Source organism: Bactrocera tryoni, chromosome 2 (assembly GCF_016617805.1).
Source record: "Bactrocera tryoni isolate S06 chromosome 2, CSIRO_BtryS06_freeze2, whole genome shotgun sequence".
Taxonomy (NCBI): domain Eukaryota; kingdom Metazoa; phylum Arthropoda; class Insecta; order Diptera; family Tephritidae; genus Bactrocera; species Bactrocera tryoni.
The window spans coordinates 21,119,957-21,138,860 of record NC_052500.1 but is presented as its reverse complement, the minus strand read 5'-3'; positions in this window follow the sequence as shown (position 1 = coordinate 21,138,860).

Genomic DNA, 18,904 nt, shown 5'->3' with positions numbered 1-18,904 from the left:
CGAGCTTTTCTTTTATTTCACTGGCAAATTATAGCACTTTGACATACACAACTCACTCACTTATAACAACACAAAACAGGCACGAACCGTATGCAATAAACTTGCACAGACATGATCGATATCACCGCTATGAACACATGCACTTTTGCAGGAATTCACTTTTCCTTACACATTTACATACATTTCTTTTATTTAATGGCACTTTAACACTTTTAACTTTGAATTTAAAGGAAATGTTTAACATTACTTCCGTATAATAACTTTAACAATACTTTAGCACAATTTAATATATTTTTATCATACTTGTATTTCACTTAACTTCGCAAAACACCACACGTCACAGCAAATTTCGGCACGAACTGATCGTCTCCTTCTGTTGTTTGCTCACACACACGAAAAGTAACAGGTGCGACTCGTGCGTGGTCAATCGTAATTGTTGTGCAGCATAGCAAAAGGCAATTGTCATATACACGAATGCTTACATACATACCAACATAGGAATGTTAGTGTCGCTATGTTTACGCAAATCAAAGCAATGACTATTATTGAGTAGGAAATTATGAATGAAGAGAGGCGAGTAGTATTTTTCATTAAAGAAACTGTTGTAGTTTGTTGAGAAAAGAATTTTTTCATTGTTAAACAAAACTAAAAACAAACAAAATTGATGCGTGAAACTTCGTTTATATTGCCAATGATTGCCATTTAATTATTACTAATATTAAATTATTATTAATGCAATGTATTATTATAATTTTTATTGTGATAACTTTTATCATCATTAATATTATTATTATTACTCATATTGTTGTTGTTATTATTATTTAAGAGAAAGAGAGAATTTTTTATAAGGAAAGATTAAAGGAAAATTCAATTAGCAGGTATCGAAGTTATGAAATGAGAAAGAGATATGAGCGGATACGTAAGACAAGAAAAGAAAGAATGAATAGAGAAGTGTTTGTTTGTTGTTGGTAGTGTTGGTACTGGATAACTATGCATATCTATAAGATGGAAAATACTTCTCCCATTTGTAATATACTCTTTGATGTTGCGCAACATTTGGCGGGGACTATAAATTTAAGTCGAATCGGAACTGTTATTAGAACTGAATGTTTGAAATTGGTCGGGACAGAGATCAAATGCCGATTTTTATACTCTCGTATTATTAGTAGGTGTGGTAATATGAAATCCATTATTTTTTCATTAAATAAACGTTTCATTTAGCATAGATGATAGTTCAATTAGGTCAATATGAAACTTTTTCTTTGATAACTTGCTGCAATTTTGAAGGTAATTTCATAGAGGCATTCTCCCCTCTTTAAGGGATAAACCCATGTATTACGGGTTTAAAAATCGAATTTTCGTATTGTCTTATTAAATTCTACAACACCTCTAGAATATTGTCCTGAATTTTCAAGTTGATCCGAGTACAGTTTTGGAGATACAGCCTTGAGAACTTGTGCGCTCAAGGCTAGCTAGGCTAAGTGCGCCGTCTTTAAACGCGTTTCACTCGGAACTATGTTTTTGAAGTCGGCTGGCAAGATTTCTCAAGAACTACTCAACCGATCTTCATAAAATTTTACACAGGTCTTTGAGATACAATTCTTAAAGACTTGGACGAAAGATTTTTTTCGATTACAACTATTTAAAAAAAAATGTGGCGAAATTTTCACTGAAATTTTCATTATTTGTAAAAAAGACTGCCAAAAAACCAAATTCAGTTTTTTTTTCTTCGTCCAAATTAAGGCTTTAACTAAAACACGAATTTTTTTAACATTAGATGATCCTGTAAGGAGGCATTCTGCCAACGAGTGCGCCGTAAGTAATATTTTCAAATCTTCAAGTTGAAATACATAATGGAAATTATATTATTCAACAAATACTATAAATACTTTCAACAATGAACTTACCACTAAGCGGAGCCTCACCTGCCGCATCGCCATTCCGCCGACACAAGATCACGTCACTTGGCCCGGCAAATAATATATTAACTATTTGCTATAAATTACCACACATTTCACTTATTTAACACTTTGCTCTCACTTTGAGCGTATATTTCATACATTTTATGCACTTATAGCACTTTTTCCAGAACGCTTCTAAGAAGGCACGGACTTGCGTGTACGACGCTCCTCTTGCTGCTTTTGCAGAACAAAAACCTTACACAACCGCACTTTACTCTGCTTTATCTCATAATACCACTGAAATTTGATTTGCACTACATTTTCTTGCACAAACTCACTTTATTTCACAATTCACTAAATTTCATTTAATTTTAACAATTACACGAAATGACAGACGGCTTGCAACTGACAGGATGCTAACATGGCGGGCAGTTAGAATCACCTGGAAGGAGAAATCAGCTGTTAGATTTGTCGCTTTAGCAAAGTCACAAGCCGAAATTTTTTTTAGAAGTGAGTTTGTGACATCTCTAGATGATGCTTAGAGTGTACTAAATATGAAACTGTCTTTAGGACCAGGTTAGTGGTGACACAAAATGTTCAAATTGAAAGTATTGGATAACAACTAACGATTTTGTCAGAGAACATAAAAACATTATTGTTTTTATTTTTTTTATGTTCTCTGACTGGAATTAGTTGGGAAGAAATTCCAGTTACTAAATTTGTTGATTCAGCGAAGTGTCAAACCAATCAGGTTTGAGTTCGATTTAGGAATGCGTCGGTGACATCTACAGATGATATTCAAGTGTACTAAACAAAACCTGGTTCATATGAACATGCTTATAGCGACATCTCTAAGTGAAATTTTTAAGATGCTGGATGATGCTTTCGGAGGCAACCCAGCAGTAAACTTTTATTGCTATTGGAATGCAGTGATTTAAACTGGAATATTACATACCATGACGCCTGAGAGTATGCTATACTTTCCGATCTTGTAAGTGAAATGTACAGTTAGAGTTTTTTGTTTTGTTGTTATTTTGTTAATTTGAGTTATTGGACAATTTTTTCTTTCTGTTCGGTAAGACGGTGTGTGTTGACACGTGCGACTTTCAGTGCAGTTTATTAAATTATTATTTCGGTGAACAATCTGTGTTTAATAGTGAATTTTGTGCAAATAACGTAAAATAATAAGTGAATTTAATGTCTAATTATAAAAATATTGTCGGGGTTGTGAAATAGTGAGAAAATGAAGATCTAAGTCCGCGTGCGCCATTGTACGGGACTTTGATGTTTGCAAGTGTGCGTTATGTACATACATATGTACATATGTATGTATGTATGGATGCAGATTTAAGAAAAAGGTATGTAAATATGCAAGTATAAATTATCATTAGGGCTTTTAAAGTTTTTAAGTATGGTGGTAATTTCTTTGCACTGGTAGAGCTACATACATATGTACATACATACATACATATGTCGAGCGCCACCATATTGAAGCTTTATCTGAACTGTGTTTGCATAAATTTTTTAAATGTTTGGGTAAATGGTAATTTTGGAAAAGGTTGAAAGGATGTCATTACATTGACATTTTTAAAAAGAAATACATATAAGCATGGGAAGTTGTCTCGAATCTTACAGTTTAATTTATTTTTTGCGAAGAGTTGCCACCTTCTGAAAATTTTTAGTTTAATAAAATTGTTAAGATACACGAATTTGATACCCACGGATATTTCGAAAGGGTTACAATAAAAATTATTTTTGCGAAGGTTGCCACCTGTTCAATATTTTGTATAAAAAAATATTTAAAAAAATAAAATTATTACAATATAGTAATGCAGAATTCCTCATAGTATATTTTTAAAAGGGTTGCCACATGTTTGCAACTTTAATATTAAATAGTTCAAACACAACATCATAGGAATATTAAATCGCAGAAGAAATTTAAATCTAAAACAAGAAAAAACGTTAACTTCGGCCGCACCGAAGCTAATATACCCTTCACAGGGTTCACTGGGTATATTAATAAATAAATGAGGACTGCGGTATGGGACTCTAATAAATGAGTTTAAAGAAAGATTGGAATTGAAATGTGATCGAAAAGGTTGCTACAAATTTGTTTATCCATATTTACATATACACATAAACATAAATGAAAAATAAAAAGTTCCAAAAATGTTCCAGCGGAATACTTTTGATATGTGTATTTTTGAGAAGCGTTGCCATCTGTTTAAAAAATTATTAAAAAAGCTGTAGCATAGGGCCACGCTTCTAGGGTATCAAATTGGAGGTTAAGGTTTCATAAACTTTTTTCTTTGTATATAATAAAGGGTGATTCATTTCGATGTTCCCTACTTTTTTAAAGAAAAAAACACAGAAATTTCGAACTTAATGTGAAATGTGTATTATCATTCGAAAGAACATTCTTTGGCATTTATTTTTTGAAGATTATCTCATTCAAATGTTGGCCGTGGCCACATCTCAGATGATCCATCCCTTGAGTTCAATTTTTGATGACTCTTTCGAGCATTTCGGCTGATAACTAGCGAGTGATATGCGTGATTTTGCTTGTGTACATAACCATAGAGCCAGAAATGGACGTCATCGCTGAACAAAATTTAGCTCGAAAACGTCGAATCTTCTTGGAACTTTTCAAGAACCCATAGAGCGAAGCGATGTCGCTTGGGAAGATCGAGTGGCTTCAGTTATTGCACAAACTGTATTTTGAACGCTTTTAATTTAAGATCTCCACGTCGTTCCATACGTCAGCCTGAGTTGCTGCGAACGACGCGCAATCGACTATCCATGGTCTTCGTGTACACTCTCAGCTACGGCTGTTATATTCTCTTCACTGCGTGCTGGACATGGTCTATTCAATCGAATATTATCCAATAATGAATGCTGGGTCTCAAGGTGGGTGATGGTGTTGCGAATTGTACGCTCAGTAGGCCGATTATGTTGACCATAAGTTGAGCGAAGCGCGCGAAACATATTCTTTACAGAAAGTGATTTTTCGTAATAATGTTGGACGATTTGGAAATGTTGCTGATGAGTCGTCCAATTGCCATGGAAATTACTGGTTACTTTGTGCCAACACGATAACTGTAGACTGATCAAATTGAAAGACTTCGTCAAAATGTATGAAAAGTATTGGCAGTCGATACCACAAAACTCCTTATTGAACTGTTTGAGCCATGTGAGATCCGTACCTCTATCAAGAAAAATGTCCTACTACTAAATTACTAAAACTACCCACTATTCGAAAAGTACTATATTAGACGATCTGACATTAGGTAATGCAAATATCGTATATCGATCTCGTTTGCATGAAAGCATAGAGTTCAAAACTTATCAAGTTTGGAAATGTTGCTGGGGAAACATTGTGCCAAAAGATTCACTTCGCTTCCAGTTGGTAGTAATTTCAAAATGTCATGTGTCCTATTCTAACATACTAACTAACTGTATTTCGGAGTACTAAGAAATAAAAGTGCCGAGTGCTGCTATTTAAGCAAGCTTTGAGCATGGTCTTACAATTTATACCCGCCAACTCACTCAATCTCATCAAAGAGATCGCAGATGTTTAAATACGTAAAGTCTGATTCTATCGTTATATAGAAAGTTTTAATAAAATTAATAATAATACTTAATGGCTAAACAACAAAAGTGAGTGAAAAAATGTGTTAGGTGAAAAGTATAAGATGAAGTTCTCAAAAGTTCGAATAAGCTATTACATATTTCAACAATGTTATTGTATTTTTATAGTTTAAGTTTAATTTTTTAACGAGTTAATTGTCTGGATCTATTCAATTGTTTGGTTATTTAAATATATTATATAACCCATACATATGTATGTATATGTACATATTAATTAAACGCTTACTACTTTTTCAAATTTGCGGTTGAAAGCAATTTTTGTTAAATGCTTGAATTGTAAATATGTGTTTAAAATAAAATTGTATAGGCGGAAAATTAAGCAAAACAAGTAAGAAAGGGCTAAGTTCGGGCGCAACCGAACTTTTTATACACATGCAACTTGCAGGAATCAAAGCCAGGGAAATACTTTTTGGTGTAAAATATTAACCTGAGGATCGAAAACCAATCAATTTTATATATCCATACATATACCCTATATAACTCCTACATTGACCGACAAATTCGGCATACGGTTTGTTAGAAAAAACGAAAATCTTTTATTTATTAACTATTATCATGCCATATACTAAAAAATGCTCCCTAGGCTTCAATAAGGTACCTCACATACATACCATTACCACTCATATGAAGTAAAGTCAGCCGGATGTTCGAAAATCCTGATAATAGTCATATGGGGGCTAGGTCAAGTTTTCGCCCAATTTTATTTATTTTAGACACAAAGATACACTATTATCGCTCTCTTATTTTCATTTGGGATAACTCACATATTGGCCTATATATGCGGTACAGGTATGAAGTCACCCGGTTCACATATGTATCTTTATATAAAGTACTTGTATCTTAAGTAAAGCGTCAAACAGAATTTCAAAATCCAAGCAGTTTTATATACATACATATGTATACATATACCCAATACATTGACAGACAAATTCGGCATAAGATTTGTTAGAAAAACTAAAATCATTATAAGTAGTTATGGGAGTTGGGGTAGTATCGACCAGATTTTATCTATTAATTATTATCATGCCACATACAATCACTAATCATATGCAGTAAAGTCAGTCAAAGTGTTCGAAAATCTTTATATTAGGTAAATGGGGGCTCAGGGAAGTATTGACACGATTCAACCTCATACACAGAGTTACTGTTATCAGGGAAGGGTTATCTCTGAATTGCAATTATACATATGTATGTATATCCCATACATTGATCGATATTTTTGTTCAAAAATCATCTATAGATACGGGGGTCCTAATATTCGATTTTGCCCACTTTTTCACTGTGACATAGGAATATGGAAAGAGTTACACGTACTAAATTTGGTTGAAAGAGAGTCCCGTTATATATGATATCACCAAAAAGTGGGTGGTTCATCGTTCAATTTTCAAACTGGCTCCCCTAAAGCCCTACCATACCATCTCGGGTGTATTTAGTTACAGATTTAGAGTAAGGGTGCTTATAATACTTGTGCTAGGCAAATTTGGTGATTGTAGATTTGTGGTTTAGGAGATTTGCACATTAAATTTATTAGAGGGCGAGGGCACGCCCACTTTTTGAAAATTTATAATTTAGCCTTATTTCGGAAAGTAAGAATGCGTCGAAGTGAACAGAGCCACAAATGTCGAAAACATATATCGCAATAAAATGTATTTTGGGAGCTTTTCCTTTATAAGTTTCTAGCCCTGACACCATTATATCATTACTTTAGGTCTTGGTGGGACCGCTCTCACTATAATTAATTCAGATGATTGCGGTATAAGTTGATACTCATATTTGCTCTTCGAATCTTAAAGTTTGTCCGCATATACTATATTTCTCAATTTCTTCATAAATTGGGGTTTTATGGTTACATAGGATACTTACGACTTCTCCACGATTCACTTGCCAGAACTGTAATGACGTTGATGAAATCTGTATTTTTCATGAATTTAAGCTTCAGATATTTTCAACAATAGTAACCAAAACAATATCTTTCCACATATAACGCTTTGAAAAATTGCTTTATCATCATGTTCCTAAATTGATCATCTCCTTGTATTAAATCGCTGAGTTGATTTTGAAAAAATAGTTTTAGCGTGTATTTTTCACACTCTCTTTCACTTCCACTGGTTGATTGTACTGATTTCTGGGCCTGGTCGTCACGAAACTGCGAAATTCCATGAAATTATTGGTATCGATGCAAATTTGATAACGAATACAATGGAGAATACCAGTAAAAACTCAAATTTAAAGATCTTCAACTGAAGATTTGGGTATAAGAAAGGATTTTTTGGTATATGAAGACCAAAAATGTTTTCTAAAACTAAAAACCAAAAAAAGGCGCATTTTATGATGATACCCTAGCCATTTAGGCAGCCGTAACCGAAATGCTGAAGAACATTCTCATATGGGGTTACATGGGTTTCCTCGGGCAAAAAACGGCCTTTTTTCAATAATTTTTTTTACATATAAAAAATGAAATTTTCAAAAACAAAAAAAACAAAATGGCAGTCATTACGACGGAAAAAAGGTGCATCCGCGTTGTCAGCAGAACTTCTTTCAGGATCATCTGAAATAAAAATAAAAAATAATTGTTTTTGTAAAGACAATAAACTAGGTATTGGACGAAGGACAAAAAAAAAAGAAAATTGGATTTTTGGCAGACGTTTTTATAAAAAAATGCAAATTTCGATGGAAATTTCTCGACATTTGTTTTAAATAGTTGTAATTAAAAAAATCCTTCGTTCAAGACTTTGTAAAAGATAACTCGAAGACCTGTGTAAAATTTCATCAAGATCGGTTAAGTAGTTCGCGAGAAATCTTGACAGCCGACTTTGAAAACATAGTTTTGAGAAAAACGCGTTTAAAGTTTTAAGAGAGCCTATACCTGACCTCGAGCGTCCACCTTTTCAAGGCTGTATCTCCGAAACTATTAGTCGGATCAACTTGAAAATTTAGGACAATATTCTAGAGATGTTATAGAATTTAATAAGACAAAAAATTCGATTTTTTGAAACTGTGAAACCCATGTAACCCCATAAATGACATAAAAACTCGATTCTTGCTTATATTTAGTACACACTATTATCGATCTTGGCAATATATGTATTTTCCATTTATTTTGTAGAGAATAAAACACTCAGTATCGATCGACAACTATTTGCATTTTTTTATTTTTTTTTCTTATTTTGTATATTTTACATTGGTATTTGATATTGAGCTATTAGTCAAGTTTAAATAACCGCCTCTTACAATGGCACTCCTTTATTTGTAAGCCTTAAAGGAATTCATATTGAGTCTATATTATAGACACTTTTACTTCTATTCTTTGTTACATACGCACATATGTTCATATGAGATAAATATATGTGTACATGTATACTTATATATATGTATTTTCGATTGTGTTTAACTGTGAAAATTCATGTAGTCATAAGCAAATATTTACTGTCTTCGTGCATGTTTATCAAAATTTGCATATTATCGATTTTCATCAATGACTTTCAAGCAAAATTGAACTCTAAAAAGGAGTATTACTACGCATGTAGTCAATGTGTATGTATGTATGTATATATGTATGTATTTACCTATATACCAGAGCATACATAAAAAATGTTTTTATATTTTTATAGTTATAAACGCGTACTCACAAACATATGTATGTATGTATATATTTCGTGTGATTAGGCGTACGCATGGTTCAAAATATTTTGGAATATATATGTATGTGATATAATTTTTGATGCTGGTCCACATCATGTGCCAGATAAAATTAAATGTTTTGTACGTCCGCTATATACATATGTATGTAGTGGTTTTTATTATTCATACAAATACATATACATATGTACATATGTATATATGATTCTATATAAAAGTTTAAATATATGTAATTACTCGTATAGTAAATAGGCACGCACAAATATTTATTGGAGAAAATTTTAAATTTTTCTAAATTTTTGAGAAAATTTAAAATTCCACCTCGTCGCTTATAGGGCCGAAGCCTTTGTGCATAACTTCGTAGATATATGTATATATGTACATATGAACATAATTGCATATATTTAAATTAGTAGCGCAATTATTGGACTTTTCTATAAGTTTAGATTTAATAGAAATGTAGATCACGCTACAAATTAATTTTTTTTAATTTTAAAACAAGAAAAAACCTAAAACAATTTTAATACAAAAAGCTTTTAATGAAAAAAGATGTTATATTGGGTTACACAAAAGCCAAAAGCGTTACAGGTGCATATCTTACAGCACAAAAGGGTTTAGAAAGACCTGTATGCTTAATTTGAGCGGTCGATGTGTATGGCCGCTATATGCTATCTATATGCTCAGATCTCAACCAAATATTCAGAGATTATAGCTTTGTCTCGAATAATAACCTACCCAAAATTTCTTGAAGATATCTTGTCAAAGAACATTTTTTTCCGTACTAGAACTTAATTTTGATCGATCAGTTTGTTTGGCAGCTATGTATATGCTATAGTAGTCCGATCTGCACAATTTCTTCGGTGTTTATTGCGCTATTTTAGATAACAGTTTGTGCCGAATTTCGCGAAGATATCTTGGCAAATAAGAAAGTTTTCAGTACAAGGACTTCATCTTGATCGATCAGTTTGTGTAGCACCTATGTGTGTATATATAGTACCATAGTGGTTCTGTATTGGTGATTTCGAAACAAAAGCAGTAGCAAAATCTAAAGGACCTGCACAACCTTCTATATATGTATGTATGTATATACATACTTTGTAAGGTTTCCCACATTTCTTTCTGACTGCTTTTCGTGGCCTACTTTAGGTTATAATAGTAAGTATGATACAATTTTATATACATATGTACATAAATACATGAATTTTTTTATGGTAGGAGGAGTGTGGGTCTTTAATTCGCTAAACCTAATCTACTCCTATCTCCAGTCTCTCCCACGGGACCACTGGACTAAATATTGCTTCATGAAAGAGAAGAAGAAATACTATTGTACGGACTGACTGACGTCTAATCGTCGTAAATGTCTCAATCTTATCATATTTAGAGCAGCCGCTTCGCTGACAGCTTTCCATTTTACAGAGGACTTGCACATAAGTGCAGGCAAATTTTTACCTCCAAGTGCGATTTTCAGCTCTTCCATTATAACTACTTGAAAATCGAAGGCAATGACAGAGTACGTGTTCGAAGTCTTCTATACAGTCTGTACACGTCGGACAATATGGACTAATGTAATGACGACATTTGTATAGGTAGCTTCTAAAGTACCCATGGCCACTGAGTATTTGGGTCAGGTGGTCCAGATTCCCATGTTGTCTATCTATCCACGAATGTATGTTAGAAATCAGTCTGTGGGTTCACAGTCCTATGCTTGAAGTTTGCCATCGTGGCTGCAACATTGTTTTGCTTTTGAATATCTCCTCTCTTTTTGCTGCGGTAGAAGTCTTTGATAAGATGTACATACATACATATATTCGCGCGAATTCGTCTCCCTACATGTCAATCGGCGCCATACCTCAGCAGGAACGTTTGATATGCTTCGAAAAGCACGGAGTTAATTGGTCTAGCATATGATTTTATGTATGAGAAATACATTATTACGAATATTATTTGCTCAAATGGCTTTTCATCCAATACTTATGCAAAAAAATTACCTCATCATATAAAAGTTTGTTTTTGTTCTAGTTTAACTGACTAACCAATCTTCAGAGCCAATTATAAATCCATAGAAAATTGTGAAGTATTAAACTTTTAATTAAATTAAACGATTTTGTTTGTTACATAAGTAACAACAAAATGAATGAGACCTTAAGGACAAGAGAAACTGCAAAAATATAAAAAATGTGCACATACATTCATACATATTTATGTGCATTCCAACATTATGCGCAAATTCTGGTGAACAAGAGCCAATATATACATATTCACATATATGTACGTATGTATATAACAGTAACTACAAAGCTTCGCCTGCACTTAGCACCAGCGTCGAGTTTTACATGTACATAAAACAAAAACCTTATGTAATCTCTTATACGTTCTTGTCTATGTACTTATGTACGTATGTAGTTGTATGTGTGCACGAAAACAACTTAATCTGCAAAACCAAATAAAAAGCACACACAAACAGTAAAACAAAAGCAGCAATGAAATACAGAAAACTCACTTAAGTACATACATACATATGTACATATATATGCATATATAAATGTATATAGACAAGAATAAGTAAATAAAAATATCAAAAAATGGTTATTCAATGAGGAAATACTTACACGATTTCCGATTGGTCGGTACATTTGCTGAGAAGGCGCAACGAGTGGGTCGCGAGTGTGGGTAGGGGACACACAACGAAAGCTGCCAACGAAATATAAAGTGAATTAAAATGAAAATAAAGAATGCAAAAACACTTCAATACGAATGTATGTACAGAACAACTATTTATTTATTTGTGCATGGCAATATTAGGGCATGTTTTTTACTGAAATTTTTTTAAGTTTTATTTTTGCATAATTTATTAAACAAGTAAGGACTTTCGATGAATATAATAGATAACTCAATTAGAACCGTCAATATTAGGGTGTACGCTTTCACTGAAATTTTTTTAAGTTTTATTTTTGCATAATTTATTAAACAAGTAAGGACTTTCGGTGAATATAATAGATAACCTAATATTGACGGGATGTACCTTTTAACAGAAATTTAAAAAGAAAATATTTTTGCATAACTTATTAATCAGGTAGGGATTTTCGTTGAGTACAATAGATAACCAAATAGGAGCGCCAATATTAGGGTGTGCCTTTTTACCGAAATTTTTTTAAGTTTTATTTTTGCATAATTTATTAATCAAGTAAGGATTTTCAACACTTAGACAAACTTCTTCTCCTTTTTTTATTCTCAGCCTTGACAAGTAAAAGTGCTTTGCTTTGTTGCCGGGAAGTGATTTTGAACTATCAGTTTGTATGACAGCTACATACTTATGTACATTTATGCTATAGTAATTCGATTTGAACAATTTCTTCAGATATTACAGGAATACCCATCAACAAAACAGCATCTTGAAGAGAAAAGTACGTGTTCTAAAATTCAGAGCGATATGTCAAAAACTTAGGGATAAGTTTGCATGTATACAGGCAGACGGGCATGACTCAGCTTGTCACACTGATTAGTTAAGTACCTATGTATGTATATATATGTACATATGTACATATATTTATGCCTTACAGGGTATACGACGATTCCATCGGAGTTTACAAACCACATAGCAAACTTATTATACCCAGGTTATAAAAAATTTACCTATAAATGGACTGCCTTAATGTTTTGTATATGCCATTTTCGTATACATACATACATATGTGCATGTAGTAAATACACATAAGGACTAAAATTATACCATTGAAATTGTGATTGTCGGGCACGAAGTGACAGTATTTGAAAACAAAATGGTGGCAAAGGTTCACAAAATTTTCTTAAAAGCAAAAGAATAAATATTATACATACATACATACATACATACTCATTACTTGTGCAGAGATAATATTAAATTGAACAATGACATTAGCTTCTGCTGATAACTATGACTTCCAATAGCAATGTATGGTATATATACATACATACATACATACATATGTATATAAAGCTAACGGTACAAGTAATCCAATTATATATCTGTATATATTTAGTTGATTTGAGAACTCTCTACCTGGGAGAGGCACCATGATGCCGATTTTGAAACCACCACAGCCATTTTCATTTCAAATTAGGTTCTTCTTGGGCAAAGAGGTTGCCACGAATTCATTATTACACATACATATGTACATATGTATATATTTAGATATTTATGGATATGTACATATATATAGAACATTTTGTGTTCTTATACTAAAAACATCGGGAAAACGAAAATGAGAAGAAAAATAACGGTAGTTTTATTTGTGTAAAAGCAAATATACTTGCACCTATGTACATATGTATATACATACATATAAAAACAACAACAGAAAGTGCCTACAGCACCACCGTGTTGTAGAGAGCAAGCGAAGCGATTTCAAAGCGACACCACCTCCTAGCAGTATTGCCATCTCATTCAGAATACAATCAAAATTGGCAAGAAAAGAAATTAAAATAAATAGTACAAAAGCTAAAAGGAAGACGAGGGCACAAATGTGCCCGACAAATACACACACATATACACACGTCAATGCACATCCCTACAAATGTAATGTCAAAGTGTGACTGTGTGACTGAGCGAGCATCCAGCGGGCGGTGGGCGGCAGGCAAAAGCGATTGACAAGCGCATACAAACCGACATATATTTGTTGGGGTTGTAAAAATACATACATACGCATATATGTATGTACATCTGAATATATGTATTTAAATATGAAATAGGGAATACGAGTTGCGATTTTAATCTACGAATGTTTGGTTGTTGTTGTTGAAAGCTCCCCAAAATATCCGTTTGTTGTTGCAAAAATCATATGTATGTATGTTTGTCGCTGTACCGATGTGGCACCGACTACAGATGTTGTTGGTTGCGCCGAAGAGCGAGAGAGTGCTTTCTTGCCGAAGGCTGCACACTCAACGTACAGAAGTAAACGGAACTTACGGCAGTGCCAGCGCCATTGTCATTGCCATCGCCATCTCGTTCGCACAAGTATTTGCAAAAGGAAAAACTCAATTTGTCATTTGCTTTTTTAATTTAAACATTAAAATGTTTTCCCAATAAATGTGAGCGGCACCGGCGACGGCGCCGACAGTCTGCCCACTACTGCGCCTGGCTGTAGGTACATCGTATAACTACCAAAGCTGCTTGTGGGTGCTGAAATAATTGTAGGGTTGTTATGTGCAAGGATAACGGAAAGCTGTGTGCATGCAAATATGAGCATTGTGCGCAATATGTGAAATGTTGATTTAAAATTTGGAGCCTAATATGTCAACATTGTTCTAATTGATCGAAATTGACAAAATATTATAAATAAAGTAAAATAAAAATAAATATAATAAAATAAAAAATAAATAAGATCGGAAGAGCACACGTCTGAACTCCAAAATAAAATTAAAATAAAAAAAAATTAAATAAAAATAAAATAAAATAAAAAATAAAAAAACTAAAATAAAAAAAATAAAATTAAGTAAAATAAAATTTTTCAATCAAATTGTAAGGCCACTTGTCAGTTAGAAAATTTTGTTCTCTTCTTTATAAGAGTAGTGAAAAGCTTACACTTCACAAAAACGAATTTATTATCAAAAAAATTGTTTTGATCATTAGTTGTCAAATATAATCTAATAAGGTATTTTTTAATGTTATGATTAAGTATTAATTTATTAATTTACTTACTTATGTATACATTATATAAAGCTGTTGACAGCTAATTAGAAACGCTACATAGTTTGAAGTAAATGATGTTATTTTCCAATAAATCACTTATTTTTATTGCTTTTTTTACTCATTTTATTAAAATTTACGTTAAACTTAAACTCTGATAGTAAAAATTTTAATTAAAATCTTTTCTTTTGAAGATTTTAACAAAAATGTGTAGAATCAACGATTTGAGTGCGACAGCTAATTAGAAACGGAAATATTTTATAAGCAAAAAATACTGTTATTAAAAAAATTGCCTACTTTCAGGTAGTATTTTGTTTCTTAACCCTTTTACTTTAATACTGCTGCACATCGATTGCAAATTGACGTTAATTGACAGCGCACCGCTAGTGTTGCTTGACATGCCGTCCTAATTTCATCAAAAAGGATAACCCATTTTTAATATTTTTGGTACCTACAGCTTTTTAGACATCAACCCAGATGTGTTCTCTTCAAGCCACTCCAAAACATTCATGGAATTTTCAACAAAAAACTTTTGTGTCAATTTTCCCGTATGCTTTGCATTGTTATTTTGTTGGAATTTCCATATAACAGGCAAATTTCTCCTTAGCCCATAGCAGAGTGACTTTTTTTTTTAAATGGCGACGTATTTCTAATTTTCTAAAATTTGTCGTTTGGAATATCTCGTCTATCAAATAGTGATTCATTAGCCGTAAAACACAAATTTATCTTTATTGAGTTGGGGGAAAAAATTCTATTTTTGTCTTCCCAAATAATTTTTCACACTATCAGTTTGTTCATATTTTCTTTAAAGTTGCGAACTGTTGTTGCTGTTATTTAGTTTTTAAATTCTGGTTAAACAATTTTTGTTTTAATTTCGAATATCCTAATATTTCTATGAATATGAGCCAATATCAACCAGGAGTGAACATTGAATTACAGCAAACGGCACCAAGGCAAGACAATTTGTGTTCATGGAATTTGTCCAGTTATGGGAGGTGTCCGGTAGTGAGGTATAAAATTGTATATTATATATATTTTATATTAGATTAATCTATTTTGTAGCGTGCTTCAATGGGTCATCAACATAAATTTATCTGATTTCTAAGGGCACGTCAATCTTCGTGATTTGAAAAAAACGACTTTTTTGCATTATGTTAATGTAGACCTACACAACTAAAACATGTCTTATAAAGCATTTGATCGAAACTAAAAGTAGTGTTTTTAAGTATTGGCACGATTTTAAATAAAACTATGAAAGACATTCGAAATTTGATATCATGACACATGTCCTTAGGTTTAGATACAATATATTTGAATTTTTTACATTTTTTAGCTTCAAAAATTTACTAAAAAAACACAATTTTTAAATCGCTGTCATACGAACTAAGATTCTGTTTGGTCAATAAAGTATAATAGTTCAAAAGGGCAATCTCCATGATGGTAGAGGTACCTCATCTTCAAAATTAGAAAATAGGACACTAAAAGTGTTAACTATTACATTTCTAAGCTAAAAATAGTATTATTAATTAATAATTAAGAAATTATTCTAACATTAAATAATTTAAACATGCGATTATTTTTCAATGAACAGTGCTGTATATTCATTTACACATACATACAAACTATATACGATTTCAGTTTCACTGGTAGGGGGAGGAGCTCTAGCTCGACAGGATTAATTTTTTGACAAACATTTGTCTTATACTATAGACATGACATACATGTAAATATCCATATGTAGATGTGTAAATGTGTAACATATAATATATACAAATATCTAAATATTATATATTAAATACAAATACATACATACATATGTATATTTCATTTAAAAGTCGTAATAATTGTCTTTACTTAAACATTTCTTCTTCATTTTAATGCAATTAAATACATAAAGCTTCTCACGTACAATTTTAATCCCTCTCCATTAAAGCTGTGCGGAGAAACACCCCTTAATAGCAATAACTCCGCAAATTCCTATACAATTGACATTTCTGGCGCCACTCAGCACGAAAACGAAAAAAATGAAAACAACACAAACGAAAATAGAAAAGTAATGTGAACTCGTAGAAACATTTGAAAGCAGAGAAGTAAATAAAAGCGCATGTTTATTGGTGCAGCCCACCTGCTCGCCGTATGCCAGCAACGAGAAAAAAAGTAAACACCGCAAGGCATAGCGGCAGCTGAGCATTGCGAGAGAGAGAGTAGAGTTTGGTATTGCAATGCATGGGGCAGGCGTGCACAGCGTGTGCGACTGAAAGCACCACAGCCGTGCCCAACTAGAGCCAGGTGCGAATGCGATGCCTGCACTCGAGCACAGGTCGTGCGTGTGGCTGTATGCGCGCTGTAGAAACGAAATGATATGCGAAATGAGCGTCTGGAAAAATAATGCAAAAGAAATACAAACCAATAGAAAGAGTAAGAGCGACTGAGAGTAAAAATAAAGCAATAAAACAAATAGCAATCATATTCGAAACGGCAAATTGGAGAACAAATAGTAAATGTTGATTGTGTGTGTGTAGTGGTGCATACGTATGCAAAGTCGGACGAGTGTATGTGGTGGTACACGAACAGCAGTTCAAATAGCTGCGTTTTCGTATATTAATCGCATATGTTTCATATTCATTTCGTTTCACAATTCGTTTTATGTTGTTGTTTTTTTTTGTGGTTTTTTGTTACAGTAATATGGTCTGCAGGCGAATTGCGTTTATTTGTATTTTTATTTTCATTTCACAACCGACTGGCGCCCCTTGAAAAAACCACTTCTGCTTGGGTTTACGTATTTTTGTCTTACTTCCACACTTGGCATACGTCTGTCAGAAGAGCAAACGAAGATTCTGCAGCAAATATTAAATGATATGTATAATTCATTTGTAAGCCCGCAATGGAGTAATAAAACCCGGACGAGTGGTAGTAGAAGACCCGTTGCCGCCGTCGCAGTCGACGTCGCTGCTCCTGTCGCTGCTTCTATCTCTACTTCTGTCGCTGCTTCTGCCTCTGCATCGTCCTTATCAATATCGCTGCCGCTGCTTTCTCCATTACAGCATCTTCATCTGCTTCTTTGCTACTCCATCAACCTCAACCTCTAATTCTGTCTCTGTTGCCTTGCTTCGCCAGTAGCAGTTGCAGATATCATTGCCGTTCAATCGTTTTTCGTTGGTTCATTCGTTGATTTGTTATGTTTGGTTGGTTTCTTTTTCTGGCTTCATGTAAATGTTCTTATTTAACTTATCGTTGCTCTCCACAGCAGTGTTGGTGCTCATTCGATTCGGTTAGTCCAAAGTGGGTTGGGTATTTACATACATATGTATGTATTATATTTTTATATTCATGTGTGTAGGCTTTTTGTTTATATGTGTGTATATGCATTTAGTTATTTAAAATTACCGCTTTTTATAGTTTCAAACTTATGTAAATACAGTTAAGCGCATTAAATTAGCATACAAAATTAAAATAATAAAGAAAATTATTTGCAACTATTTCTTTTAACTACTGTATGTCAGAGAAGTTGAAAAAAATTTAATTGGAAAATATTACCTGGTGACCTGAAGTTTTTAAGCGGCAAGTCCACTTTCACAGTCAAAAAAAATTAGACCGTATCATTTGTTTCGGTATAATTACTGGCTATTGAAGGCTACAATTTAGTAGGCTGTAACTAAAAAACTGTTTGAAATATCGGTATCCGAATATTGGAATTATGATATGAGTGCATTTGTAAGAATTTCAGCATATAGTTCCAGTGCTATGTGCTTATTTGTAAGGATTTCTCACCCTTGGGTAATCGGCTACCAAAATTCGAACGCGTTTTTCTCGAAACGCTGTTTTCAGAGCCGTTTTATCAAAAACTTCTGGATCGAGATTGACTTGACCTTCTTTAATATTTGTCACGTCATGATCAAAGAAATACGACTTTTACAATAATTTTTATAGAAAGCTACCATTGCGTCAAAGAATCCAAATTTTTACTAACCTTTTGATCATTACCCGTATACTATATTTTAAAAATATTTTATTTTTTTTTTTATTTCCAATAATTTTGAGCAGAAATATC